This window comes from Hyperoodon ampullatus (assembly GCF_949752795.1).
Source record: "Hyperoodon ampullatus genome assembly, chromosome: 14".
Lineage (NCBI taxonomy): Eukaryota > Metazoa > Chordata > Mammalia > Artiodactyla > Ziphiidae > Hyperoodon > Hyperoodon ampullatus.
This window is the reverse complement of record NC_136927.1, coordinates 62,200,779-62,211,072: the sequence shown is the minus strand read 5'-3', so window position 1 is coordinate 62,211,072 and position 10,294 is coordinate 62,200,779.

The following is a 10,294-nucleotide window of genomic DNA, read 5'->3' as shown; positions in this document are numbered from 1 at the left end:
TTTAAGCTGAGTAAACTGCAGCTCTGAGAGTTGCTGTCTCTTCCCACTCTCCCCTTCCCCTCCCTCAGGGACTGCCTACATCTGGCCACAGCCCTAGTCGAACGGAGGCTGGGAAGGGGGCAACATCAGAGGGAAAGGGATGAGAGGAAACACCAAGCAGAGGAAAGAGCAAGTGCAAAGGCCCGGAGGCCTGAGACTGACGGCATGTTTTCAAGGAAGTCTGGATCACAGATCCAAGGAGGTGGAAAGCTAGGAAAGTTGGGGCTGGAGAGTTCCAAGGGATGCGATCCTAAAGGGCCAGAAGCAATGGGGAAACACTGCAGAATCTGAGTGGGGAAGTAATGTGATCAAATCAGGATTTGGATAAAAGACCCTGCAGCCAGAGGAGAGAAGTGCTTACAGGGAAGCAGTGTGGGGATGGAGAGACCAGAGAGAGAGAGAGAGTGATAACAGTAATCCATGAGAGGGGTAGGGTCCCTCATATGTCCTGGATATCCCTAGTTCACCACCCCACTTCACCCTGCTTTGCTCAGATTGGATGTACCAGGGCATGTATGATACAAGCACTCATGTAGCAGTTTCTCTTTGCTCAGAATCATTCTAAGCACTGTACATTTACTAACTCTTTATCCTTACAATTTGTGAGGTAGTTTATGTTTCCCTCCCATTTTACAGATGAAGAAACTGAGTCACAGAGAAGTTTATTTATTTGTTTGGAATCACACAGTAAGTGCTAGAGTCAAATTCAAACCCATCATCTGGTTCCAGAATAAGCTTTTCTACCTTCCAAAGGGAGGATGGGAATTAGGTGAGAAAGGGAGGAGAGAAGAGGGGAGGAAGGGAGGTTTGAGGACCACCCTGCTTCGGAGTGGCAAGGAAGGGAAGATGAAGGGAGACAGCTGCCCTGGGTCAGGAAGGAGCAGCCATTTGCAGTCCTTCAGCCCAACATCCCTTTCGTGTCCAGGGACTGTTTTGGTCCCAGCAATGCTCAGGAGTTGGAGTGCCAGCTGTTGTCCAAGGCTGAAAATGGAGGACGAAGAGTTAGGGATTAAGGGAGTTTTCCAAGCTGGATACAAACTGGCAGTCTTTATCCGCAGACATGTGTAGACTGGTGGGAGTTTTTGTGGGTTGGGCTGGAGGGGAGTCGGGGAGTCCGAATCCCAATGTGATTAAGCAGGAGAAGTATCTCTTCCTTTCTTTCTCCTCTACAACCCTAGGCAGGGAGACTCATGTAGTGCATGGAGCCCTGAGCAGAGGGAAGATCTGACCCCAGATCCCCTTATGGCCCTGGGCCAGTTCTGCATGTGTATGGATAGGGCCTGACAGGGTTATGTTCTCACCTCCGGGCCCCGCCCAATGGAGGCAGCCCCTCTACCTCCCATGCCTCTCCACATCCCAGGATCAGCCTGTTCAAACAGGCAATAGAAGTCACACTTTTATGTATGAGACTCTAGAGCCAGGAAACCTGGGTTCAAAATCTATTCACTCCTTCCTGGCTCTATGACCTTGGGCAAGTCACTCAATTTCTCTTAACTTCAGGAAAGAAAGTAAAATGGCGGGCTTGGGGGATAACCAGTGTCTTCCTCCTAGGGCTGTGCTGAAAATTAATGCTAATCATTAGCTGGGGTGATGCCTCCCTCAGGAAGCCCTCTTGGATCTCCTACCCAGCTGTGCCCTGCTCCCTATCCCTCAGAGAAATCTCCCTGACCCTCCCCTATTATGAGCTTCCATGACACTGTAGTCTTTTCCTTCTTAACATCAATACACTGGCAGTTTATCTTTTTATGTTTGCCTGTTTGGAATTGTCTGGGAACTCCATGAGAGTTGGGACAATTCATCCATTTTCTTCACTGACAAATCGCCGAGTGCCCAGTGCTGTGCCTGGCACTCTATAAAAATCACTGAATGAATGAATGAATAAGTGATCAGCCCTATGAAATAGGTTCTGCTATTCTCCTCATTTTATAAACAAAGTAACTTATTTGGAAAAGGGCAGCGACTTGTGTAACTATGAAGCCCTTCTGTGTGTCAGGAGCTGTGCTAAGAAATTTACTGATATTACCACATGTTATCCTCAAACTAGCCTTTTTTTGGGGGGTGAGGAAACTGGGACTCAGGGAGGTGCTGTCGTTTACCTGAGACCATTAGTTAGGAAGTAGCAGAGTTGGCATTCGAGAACTCTAGTTCAGTCAACTGGAGGAGAGACACTGAGGAAGGAACTGATGGGGTGCCTGAGTGGGTCAGGTGGGAGGGACCCACTTGTCACTGGTGCTGTAGAGGGGACTCTGCCCTGAGCAAGTCTGGACCAGTGTGTTCTGAGTGGCCTGAGATCCGAGATCAGGGATTCAGACTAAGACCAATGAGGAAGTACAGGGGTGGTGTTCCCCTGGGGCCGGGGGCAGAATAACTTGGGCAAAGGCCCTGCAGTGGGACTGAGCCAGGCTCATTCAAGGGCTAAAATGAGGCTGGGTCTGGCTGATGTGGAGGCAGAAGGTGGACCACAGCTGGTCAGAAGTGGGTAGGTCTTTTGAGATCTCATCTAGTTCCCTGAGCTCTTCTTTCATTTTACAAACAGGGACACTGAGGTCCAGAGAGAAGTATATCTAGCAAGTGGCAGAAGCAAATCTGGGAGCTTTTCCTTAGTGCCCAAGGACATGGCCTCTGGGCTTCGTTGGCAATCACTCTTGGGAACAGCCTTCATCACATTTCCTCAATTAGCCAAGAGCTTAATCCATGCCTACCATACCCTCTGCTTGGACCAGTCTCTAATACTATTTCTTTAGTCCTGTGCAAACTGTGCACAAGATAATTGACACAGCATTGTTTATAACAAGAAAAATTGGGAACGACCCACATGCCCATCAGTAGGGGACGGGCTAAATAAATCATGGACTTCCTGACAACGGAATGGCATGTGGCAGTAAAGGAGGTGTTGGAGCACTCTGTCTCCTAATACAGAGGCAGCCGTATGGAAAAGCAAGGGACAGAACAGGTGAAAAGTGGGACTAATAATCTATATTTGTATTTGTTTGCGTATGCATAAAGAAACTTTGGAAGTCTACATAAGGAAATGGGATTACTGGGGAGCACTGGGCAGAAGGGAAACAGGTTGGGAGGGAGACTATTATATGCCTATTTATAATTTTTTGAATCATGTGAATGTATTTACCTATTAATAAATTGAAATAATAACGGGGACAGCTGCTACTCAGCTACTGCTGAGTGTTGTCGTATGGGAATAGGCAGTCAGTATGGTCAGATTTTCCAGTTACTCAAGAGAAGCCAGAAATCCAGATTTTATTGTAAAATCTCTTGATTTTTAAACCTTGGCTCCATTTTCTCTCAAATACTTTTCAGGCCAAATAAATAGGTCAGTGGGTCAGATGTGGCCTGAGGGCCACCAGTTTTCAGCCTCGGCTCTAACGGCCTTCTGCTTCCAGGCTGGAGTTCTCAGCACCCCAGGTCTCTGCCCCACTGTGGGCAGCCGCAGACAGAAGCAGAAAAGTGTCTTGTCCTGCCCCTTTCCTGGCACCCTCCAACCCTTGCCCCTTGGGGCTGTGATATTTGGGGCTTTTAACTCAAGACCTGCAAGGCAGAGAGAGGTTATGAACGCTCAGATAAACCCTTCCCCCGGGGCCCTGCAGGCGTCAAGGCACAGCTGTCTCCTGCTGCCCACCCATCTGTCCCTGGGAAGTGGGGACAGAAGTGGGGGTGGGCAGGAGTCTCCTCTCTGAGCCTCAGATCACTGGGCTCTGTCCAGACTCAGCATCCAAGAGATTGTGAGAAAAGAAAAACAGGGGCTTGGCTGCACCTAGTTGGTATGTGCTGAGGTAATTCAAGCAAATTACAAAATGCCAGAGCTGGAAAGGCCCTAAGGGACCATCTCATCAAACCCCTCGTTGTGCAGCGGGGAAGACTGACCTCTGCTCCCCAACACCCCGCCCCAGACCATAGCTTTGTCGCTACTCTTCTGGACAACTGGACTGCACCAGCCTCTTCACTGGGCGCCCTGCAGCCTTTCTTCCCCTCCTATTGTTCAGTCTCCACCATTAGCCAGAGGGACTTTTTTAAAAGAGAAATCTGGGGCTTCCCTGGTGGCGCAGTGGTTGAGAGTCCGCCTGCCGATGCAGGGGACACGGGTTCGTGCCCCGGTCTGGGAAGATCCCACATGCCGCGGAGCGGCTGGGCCCATGAGCCATGGCCGCTGAGCCTGCGCGTCCAGAGCCTGTGCTCCGCAGCGGGAGAGGCCACAACAGTGAGGGGCCCGCGCACCGCAAAAAAAAAAAAAAAAAGAGAAATCTGATCAGATCCCATTCTGCTCAGAACCTTCTGATTACTTCCTACCCACTTTGAGCCTGACTGCTCAGCCCTGCCTACAATCTCTCTCCTGCTCTCCTCTCCAACCTCTCATCCTTCCGTCTTTCCCTCGCGCGTTCTGTTCCAGCCACACTCTGCTATTCCTTTAACATGCCAGCCTTCTCCCTCTCACCCAGCTTTTGTTCCTTCTGCTCCCCAAGGTGTTCACAAGGCTCCATCTCTCTCTTCTCTAAAATGTTGCCTCTTCAGAGGGGTTTTTCTCATCATTTCCCCCCTACACTCTGTCGCCTCACCTGCCTTATTTTTCATCCACAGCATTTATCACTACATGATGTTATAATACGTATGTATTTGTTTCTTGTCTAGAGTACAAGATCTGTGGAGGCAGCAGTCTTGCCTACATTGTTCACCACTGTGTCCTCAGCACTTCGCAGATTTTGGCACATAGATGCTTAGTGATCCGGAGCCAGCTGTGATGTGAAAGGGCACGGTCTCCAATTCAGATGACAGCCAGTCCTGATTCTGCCATTACCTGCTTAGGTGACCTTAAGCAAGTCACGTCGCCTTTCTGGGCCTCAGTTTCCTCATTTGTAAAACAAGGGAATCACAGAGACACCTTCAATTCAACAATCCTGGGATGTCTTCTCTATTCCAACGTCACTTTCTCCTCCATGGAATCTGAAAGTCCTTTAAACAAATGTAATTGTGTTTATTTATTGAATAGTTAATACATTCACAGTATTCAAAATTCAAAGGTACAAAGGCAACACATATGTCTTTCCTATCTTGTTCTCCAAGGTTCTCCTTCCCTTAGGTACACAAGTTTCCCCTTTCTTCCTCCCTTCCTCCCTCCCTCCCTCCCTTCCTCCCTCCCTTCCTTTCCTTCTTTATTTCTCCCCTGCCCCCCACTGCTTATCTTTATACTGTCCTCCACCATTCTGAAACAAATCATAGCTTAATTACACACAGTTCTGTGTTTTGCTTTTTTTTCGCATAACAGCATTTTTGGAGGTTGGTTTATATCAGTGCATAGAGAGCACTCCTGTTCTTTTTTGTGGCATCCCAGTGTTCCATTGCATCGATGTACCATAATCTACTTCACCAATCCCCTAGGTGGTGGGCAATTAGGTTGTCACCAGCCTGTAGCAATACTTCAGCGAATGACTTTGTGGACACACCATTTTGGATACCTGTATAATAAATAGACTTGCTGATTCAATGGTAGGTGTGTTTATAATTTTGATAGATACCCCCTATAGGGACTATACCAATTTATCCCACACATATCAGCATTGAGTAAAAGTGCTCATAATAGGCCTTTTTTTCTTTTTTTTTTGCGGTACGCGGGCCTCTCACTATTGTGGCCTCTCCCGTTGCGGAGCACAGGCTCCGGACGCACAGGCTCAGTGGCCATGGCTCACGGGCCCAGCCACTCCGCGGCATGTGGGATCTTCCCGGACCGGGGCACGAACCCGTGTTCCCTGCATCGGCAGACGGACTCTCAACCACTGCACCACCAGGGAAGCCCCTCATAATAGGCCTTTTTAAATGGACTGCAATAAGTCCTCAAGACTCCTTGTATAATAGATGAATAAATTGTTCAACCTTGCTAAGCCTGTTTCCTAGTCAATAAAATGAGTATCCTACTTCATAGAGTGGTGGTAGGGATCAAATGAGATAGTGCATGGGAAATCCTCAGCCTAGTTCTTGGCACATAGTAGGGCCTCTGTGAAGGTTTGCATTCCTCCTCTGCTTGATGTTATCATCTGCCCCCAGACTGCGAGCTCTGTGGGAACAAGGACCTTGTCTGTCTTGTTCGGTGCTATAGCACAGCCCTGGCTAATGGAAGGTGTCCAATAATTATTTGGTAAGTGAATGAGTCCACTTTCCAACTTCACTTTGCCCACTAGGCCCTGCATTATGACCTAGCTCCTGCCTGTCCATTCAGCTCATCCCCTACCTCTTTCTCCCCTTCTCTTTGGGACCCAGCTACACTGCCTCCTCCAGGTTCCCTCCTGCCACAGTGCCTTTGCATTTGCTGTTTCCACTGCCTGAAACAATTTCTTTACCCCACACCCACCCATAACCTCTCCATTTGCTTAGTTTATTTCTACTCAACCATAGGTCTCAGGTCAAATGTCACTTTCTTAAGAAAGCTTCCTCTACCTCTATTCCCTGATTTATGTTGGGACACCCCTCTATACAATCTCACTGGACTCTGAGCTTTTCATTTGAGCCTTATCACAATAGGAATGGTGCCTGCATGAATGTCAATCTTATCCCTGTGACCAAAAGCCCGTGAGGCTCAGGACTAGGCCTGTCCTGTTTACCATTGAATCTGCAGAGCCTGGCACAGTGTAGACACTCAATAACCATGGCCTTGAGTGAATAAGTGAGTGCCAACACCCATTTTACAGAGAGGTTGAGCCACGCATACCCACCCAAGATTGTGGAAGTCTGGACCCCATGTTCCACTCTCTTTCCAGTGGAAAGAGCAACTTCCGTAATGTTTTGGTTGGTAAAGAAGAAGAGAGAGAGATGGGACTCTTAATTCCCTCCAAGGCATGATTATGTCACGGCCTCACTCATTCACTCAGCAGACCTCTCCGGGGACATCATCTGAGGGACGTGGATACTCGAGAGGAAGCCCACAGAGCCCCTAGCCTCAGTGGGCTCCCACGTCAGTGAGAAAGCCAAAACCATGGCAAACATAGGTTTCGTCCAAAACAAGAAAGTGATTGATGCCAGAAGAAAAGGAGGACGACAGTCATTCTGGAAGACCTGAGGGAGAGCCACCCTCCTGGGGGATCAGGTCGGGGATGGGATGGGGTCTTCTAGGAGGAGGGGCCTTAAGAGAAGAGTAAGCCTCAACAAGTGGAGAAGGAAAGCAAAGGGTACTCCAGGCAAAGGGCACAGCCCAAGCAAAGGCAGAGAGGTGGGCAAGTCAGGGAGTGTTTGGGAACTAGGGTTCAAGGCGAGTAGAGGAAGATGAGGTGGAGAAGAACTCACAGACAAGTATCAGGAGATGTGTCCCTGAAGGATCACTGCAGCACTTCTTATAATCCCCAAAGATAGAAAACAACTTAAGTGTCCATCCACAAACGAATGGGTCAGTAAACGTGATACGCACAACCACCACACTGGCAAGCCTCAGAAAGGTGGATAATACCTAATGTTTGGGAGGATGTGCATCGCTGGTAGGGCATAAATGAGTACAGCCATTCTGGAGGGCAATGGGGCATTGTTCAGGGAAAAAAAGTGTGTGCATGCCCTTCATCAAGGCAACAGCACACGAGGGTGTTCGTTGTGGCACTGTGTGTGTCAATGCGGAGAAAAAGGGAACTCAAGCACCCACAAGCAAGGAGGAGGACGTATGAAATGTGGTGGAAGCAGTTACGGGTTCTCTGGAGCTTCCAGGAGCAAGGAACTAGAGGTACACAGAGGATGTGGATAGATCCGAGGAACATTGAGATGAGAAAAAAAAAAAAGTGGGACATTAACACAACTTACAGCACAATAATATTATGTGGATTATCCGTATCTACTATCTACTAAAACTAATCATACCCAGCAATCCCACTCCTCGGTATTCATGCCACAGAAATGATACATATGTGTGTGTACCCAAAGACATACACATGACTGTTCATATCCGCGCTCTTTGTAACAGCTCCAAGCTGGAAACCACCACAGCTCCACCAGCAGCAGAATGGCTTAACTGCTGTGTAGTCCTCTGATGGAGTATGCTTCAGCATGGGGAGTAAGTGATCTACAGCCACACCCAACGATAGAGATAGATCCATGAACAAAATGTGGAGCGAAAGAAGTCAGACATAAAAGAGCACACTCTGTGTGATTCCATTTGTATAAAGTTCAAAACCAAGCAAAACCGATGTATGGTGTTAGAAGTCAGAGTGGTGGTTACATTGAGGTGCTGGACGGGAGGGCTTGGAGGGGTCTTCTGGGGAGGGGGCTGCTGATGTTCTGTTGCTTGATCTGTGTACTTGGGTGTGTTCAGTTTTTGAACGTTCATAAACTATAGTATACTTAAGACTTGTGCACTCCTGTGTGTGTTATACCTTAATAAGAATTTTTTTTTTTTTTTTTTTTTTTTTGCGGTACGCGGGCCTCTCACTGTTGTGGCCTCTCCCGTTGCAGAGCACAGGCTCCGGACACGCAGGCTCAGCGGCCAGGGTTCACAGGCCCAGCCGCTCCGCGGCATGTGGGATCTTCCCGGCCCGGGGCATGAACCCGTGTCCCCTGCATCGGCAGCAGACTCTCAACCACTGCGCCACCAGGGAAGCCCGATAAGAATTTTTAAAATACATAAACACATAACACAACTACTATGCATTTTTCAAGAAATCACAAATATTTAAGGACATATATCAAACACAGTAGAGAGGGTTTTGGTGAGCTCAGAATTGAGTGGGGGTGGGGGGAAAAGGAGAAAATAATATAAACAAGAGAGGGTCTTTGAAGACTAACTCATGATCATGTGCTAAGAGCTGAAAGGTGATTAATTCAACCACCTGTACTTTACTGCATGAAAAATAAATGTAAAACTTAATTTAGGAAACTAGATAAACAAATGAACTCTGGTGCTTATAGACTATAGAATATTCTGCAGCAGTCAGGGAATAGGAGAGAGATCTAAATATACCCATCAAAGATGTCTAAGAGCAAACAGGCTGCAGAGTGATCATTTGTGTGCAATGCCTTCCATCCCACCTTCCTACCCTGCCACGCACATAATAGTCTTACATATGTTCTCTGGGTTCCTAACTACATCTTTAAATGAACATCATCACACACCCAAACTGGGACTGTGGAGAGAACTGAGGTGGGGGAGGGGTGTCAAAACGGAGCCTTAGTCTTCTCTGTAATGTTTTCATTTTCAATAAGAAGAATCTATTCATGGAATTTTACATGAATGGATTTAGTATTAAAGGTAGTAGTAAAGACCAGCTCAGGGAGGCCGGGAATGTTCTGGGCTTGTATTATCTTTGAGGTCACTTTTAAGATTTTTCAAGTCAAGCCTTGGGACCATCTGTTGCCTGATGAAATCGAGGTGCAGGGTGTTAGGACACAGGTCCCCACCTGGCATCCCCATCTGGCTTCATGACCTTGGGAGGATCCCATGCCCTTTTTGGGCCTCAGTGTCCTCATCTGCCCAATGGGAATCAGATTTCTTCGTTCCCTGGGGACGTGGGAGGATGAAGTGAGGGCATGGGGAGAATCACATGAATATAAAGGATTATTCTCTGGGTCAGGGGAGGAGAGGGAGTGGAAGCCTCCCCTCCACCTGCCAAGCCCACAAGGCACAAAGGAAGCAGAGGGAGGAGCTGGGGACCACCCAGGAGAGCAAACAGCCCATCTGTGGGACAAGGGCACGTTGTCAGCAGCTGGGAGGCCTGGCCTGGACCACTCGCAGGCCAGAGCCGGTGGGGCAGCCACCCAGGCTGCCTGGAAAATTGGGATATTGAGCCAGCTTCCTGCTACTCCCAACTCCAGTGCAGTCACAGCCCTGTCACCTCTCCAAGCCCCCATCATCACCCTTCCACCCCCAACACACACACACACACACACACACACACACATGACCACACTGTACTTGCCCTTTTTAGCCCATCCTATCCCAACAGCCAGAGACGTTTCACAAGGTAAAATCCACTCACGTCCCATACTTGCTCAAGACCCTCCAGTAGCTTCGTATTGATCTGGGAACAAAATCCAGTCTCCTTACCTTAACAACAAGGCCTGGCATGACCTGCCGCTCCCACCTCCACCTCCAGCATAGGAGTTAAGAGCCTGGCCTCAGAGAGGTCTGCCTTGGTTAGAATTCTGGCTCCTTTCCTCATTCATTCATTCAAAAATGTTTATTGAGCACCTACTGTGGGCCAGGTAGTGTTCTAGGTATTGATGATACATCGGAAACAAATGAGACAAAGATTCCTGCCCTCATGGAACTTCCTTT